Genomic DNA, 5,000 nt, shown 5'->3' with positions numbered 1-5,000 from the left:
GTATTATGGATATGATAACTGCTCAATACACTAATATGTGTCAAGAAATGGCTGAGCTGAAAGAGAAACTTACGGAATACGAACAAGATAATGTGACCAAGACCACATATGCAAGTAGGTTGAAATAAAAAAAAAAACCACTTTGGTCATAAAAACTACAGAGAAAAATACGAAGGCTTCAGAGATCAAGAAAACAATCATGAAGAAGATAACCACGGATGTTGAACAGGTCAAAACCTCTAAACAAGGCCACATGGTAGTTAAATTTGTGGATAAAGTTGGGTTAGAAAAGACTAAAAATGACTTAGAAGAGGTCAAGAAAGACATTAAGGTAGAAGTGGATAAAAAGGATCTACTTAAACCGAAGATCAAGGTCTGCAATATTGATGAAAAAGAAGATGATATTGCTAGTATAAAGGAGAAGAATGAATGGTTGAATGATATATGTGAAAACGAAGAGGACTTTAAATTGATCAGGAAGTTTAAATCAAGACAAAGCAGTAAATCACATGTCTTTATAAAGTGTAGTCCAACTATCAGGAAAGTTTTCCGTAAAAGGGACGATAGAGTATATACCACGCTTGGAGATGCTGCAAAATTTATGATACCTACAATGTATTTCAGTGTTATAAATGCCAGGAATTTGGTCATACTGCCGATAGTTGTAGCAACAAGACTCGGGTATGTGCAAAGTGTAGCCAGGAACACCGAACCACGGATTGTAGTGTAAATACGTTAAAGTGTCGTAACTGCTCAATGAGGAATTACAATGATACAAATCATAAGACATATGATGAAAACTGTAAAATATACAAGGAGGAGCTTACCAGGATAAAAAATAGAAGCAATCATGGAATCTAGCTCATTGGTTAAGTGTGGTCTGATAAATATTCAATCGGTGGGGAATAAAACCATAAAGATTAGAAATCTTATTAATGAAATGGAACTAGACTTATGCTTATTAACTGAAACTTGGTTGCAGGGAAATATTAGTGATAACTCAAAGATTCAGGAGATGACGCCGTGTACTCACGATTTCTACCACGTACCAAGAAAGGATAAAACTGGAGGAGTGGGTGTCTTCGTGTCGAAAACCTTCTGTAGAGTGTCTATCATGAATGAAATAGTATTTGAAACGTTTGAATATATCTATTTAAAACTGACAAGAAACAGTACGGTATTGAATATGATATCATTGTATAGACCACCATGGAGTAATATGAGGAAATTCATTGAAGAATTTAGTATTCTTATGGGTGTGGTGGATGATATTAAAAATACGTTAATTGGTGGAGACTTTTATTGTTGGATGGATAATGAAAATGATAATAAGGCTAAAGAACTCAAGGAAGTATTTGAGATGCTTAATTTAATAAAGTGTTTTGGTATCAATGTCAGTAGGTGGTCATACACTCGACTTGGTCATATGTGGGAAAGATTCTGACCTAATAAGAAACCTTGAAGTGGAATCAGACTTTGAGATCTCAAAAAACACATAAACTCATCACTTTTGATGTTAATATAAATTGCATCAGAGTATTGAAGAAATGGATCACATATAGGGAACGGGAAAATTTCGATGCTGAGAATTTTATTGAAGTTAGTGTAGCACAAATGTCTTGTGAAAACATACAATGTGAACATATGGTAGATAGAGAATGTGTTGGGTGTTATACCAAAAAATATAAGGACAATTTTGGAAAAATGTATGATACCAAGTATCCTATAAAGAGCAAACAAATTGTTGTCCACGAAAATGTTAGATGGTATTATAGTGAGCTATTAAAGGCAAAAAGACAGATGTACGATGGAAGGCAGATGGAAAAGAGCCAAATCCTCACAAGCCATAAATCTATATAATAAGGCTAGAAATGACAATAACATCCTGTTAGAAAAAACAAAAAGAAAATTCTACAACGGCAAAAGTAAAAAAAACTAATAACATGAGGGAGTTTCACAAAAACCTAGATGATTTGATGGGATTAAAGAAAAAATATGTCTTGCCTGATAATGTCTGTGCAGAGAAATTTGCTATATATATTCTTCAATAAAATAATGTATAAAATTTATAGAGGTTTCCCCCAAAATGACTTAGAGGGACAGTCAGTTATGCCAGTGAAGGAGGGTAAGAAATTAATCAAATTTAAGGAAATAAATACGCATGACTTGTTAAAGGATATGAGAGAGATGAAGAATACATTGTGGAAACGACCCTTTCCCAAACAATTCAATAAGTGAAGCTCCAAACAAGCAAGTTGTATATAATATTTACCTGAATATAGTTAACCTAAGTATATCAAAATCCTGTTTTCCTAGCTGCGAAAAAAACTGCGTTGCTCAAACCTATATACAAAAGAAAAGTTGATGTAAACGAACTAAATTCATATAAGCCCATTTCACATTTATCCTACATGTCGAAGCTTATTGAAAAAAAATCATAATTGGGCAATTATGGGCGCATATTGGTGAGTTAGAGGCATTCCCGGAAAATCAATCGGCCTACAGAGCTAATCACTCTACAGAAACTATCTTATGCTCAATAATGAATGATATGATAGGTCTTCTTGATGAGGGAAAGTGTGGAATTTTGATTATGTTAGATCTTAGTGCTGCTTTTGATACTGTTGTGCACGAGTACTTACTTGATGACTTAAAGTCCATTGGAGTGACTGAGGAAACACTGGAATTTTTGTGAAGATACTTAACGAACAGGAAGACTATTGTAGAAGTTTCTGGAACCCCATCCAGTGAGAGAATTCTTATGAAAAGTGTACCACAGGGTAGTGTTCTGGGCCCTATCTTGTTCAACATATATATACTATCGAGCTATCACACATGTTGAAAAAACAAAAAGTGGGCTTTAAACTATATGCAGATGATACTCAGTTCTACCTTTCAGTTTCAACAACACAAGATACAAAGAAGAAAATTGATGAGATAATGACTGAAATAAAAACGTGGATGCAGAGGAAAAAGCTTAAATTAAATTATGATAAAATAGAATGTATGTTTTTTGGCACAAAGGTGGCTTTGAAGAATTACCAGTTATTTCAAAGTATAAAAATTGGTGACGCTGATGTTAGGATTGTGCCTGTTGTGAAAAATTTGGGTGTACTGATCGATTATAATTTGTCGATGAGGGATCAAATAGTGAACACAGTGAAAGTGTGTAACTATCACCTGAGAAACATAGCATTTATTAGAAAATATTTAACAGAGGTCAGTACAAAAATTTTAGTGATGAGTCACGTAATATCAAGGCTTGATTATTGCAATTCTCTGTACTATAAATTGTCCAATACACTACTAAGAAATCTTCAAAATGTGCAAAACCGGGCTGCTAGACTGATAAAAGGCATTAAACTTCGGGAGAGAATAACTCCTGCATTGATCGATCTACATTGGTTACCTGTTAAGGCTAGAATTGAATTTAAAATTTGTTTGTTGACTCACAAAGCACTCACAAGTGATAAGCCTAAATATCTTTGTGGTTACTTAGTCCCTTACCCTCAAGCTACTAGCGCTGCTGTAAGAGTTAGACATGCTGATGACCCATATAGACTATTCGAAATTAGTGTGAATCATGCAATAGGAGGAAGAACTTTTTGTTATGCTGCACCGAGACTCTTCAACGACCTTCCACTTGATGTCAAGAATAGCAAAAATGTGGCAGCTTTCAAGAAAAACCTGAAGACTTATCTCTTTGGAAAGTATTCCATACCTAAAAGCATTTGCTAAATTCCATGGTGATTGTTTTGATACGACATCCAATTTCTTTAAAGCACACAATGTAATACCTCAATGTTTACAGTGCCACAAGTGCCGTTCCCTCCCATCTTACAGGAAGGACATTCGGTAATTTTTTATTGTATTACAGGGTGAGATTTCGAACAGAAAATATATGTTTTCCTATAGTAAATAACGTGATTTAACCGAATTTGATGTTCATTTCAATCGGAAACGAACAGATCAACCAATTCGGTTAACTTTAAGTTGCACGGTGTCACTTCTCTTACGAATGTACTGCGAACGATAACATTAGCAACGTTACCAATAATACACAGTGTTACCAACGTTGATGTATGGTACACAGAGTTGCCAACTGCACGCTGACATTACTAACGATAGCAATGATAGATATTTCCATACGTATTTTAAATAATTTCTCCATATAAGTTTTACCCAATATATAAAAAGTACAAAAAGGGCACAGAACCTAACAAACCCACCTAACCTAGCCTAGTAGTATGACAGGTCACAAAATAACATTTGATCTACATCAGACGTTGGCAGCACTGGTTACTGTATTTTTTCATGACACAATCTTTGCAACAGCGCCTCCAAAGTTTATTCAGATATACTGTTTTGTATTTTCCTCTGGTTATTATAATTTCAAGAAGGTAATGAATAGAGAAGAAAAGGTTTATTTTACGTTTATATATCGATTCCTCAGTATGTTTTCCCCACCCAAGACCCCGAGTTCCCACTGGTGGTCCCCCATTATCGGAAGATAAAGATGTATATATATTTCTGAAACTATTTATTTGCGACGGGAACGAGTGTCATTTTCGAAGAGAGCGTAATTTTTTCTATAAGAAAAAGTAGTTGTTTTCCTAGGTTATATCGCCCTGTAATACACTACAATGAAACTGGACATTCACGTAAGGTAAGTCATTCATTTCTTTAATTTTAATGTTTTTAGATCTTGTTAGGTTCTGTACCCTTTTTGTACCTTTATATAGAGTGTAAAGGGTATATGAAAGTCATTATATTTTAAGAACCATTATATTAGCGCTGCTAATGTTATCGTAACATTGCATGTTAGAGTAACATTGCTAATGTTAGCGTTCGCAGCTCAACATTACCGCTTGCCAGTACATACAGCTTGATGTTTTATTTTCCTGCGAGCATTAGCGAGCCAGTGGCGGAACAAGAACCATTATATGAAGTGTTGCTAATGTTATGAGCTTCTAGGTTAGGTTAGGTGGGTTTGTTAGTAC

The sequence above is a fragment of the Palaemon carinicauda genome, chromosome 12, assembly GCF_036898095.1.
Source record: "Palaemon carinicauda isolate YSFRI2023 chromosome 12, ASM3689809v2, whole genome shotgun sequence".
NCBI classification, from domain to species: Eukaryota; Metazoa; Arthropoda; class Malacostraca; order Decapoda; family Palaemonidae; genus Palaemon; species Palaemon carinicauda.
Note: the sequence above shows the minus strand (reverse complement) of the source record.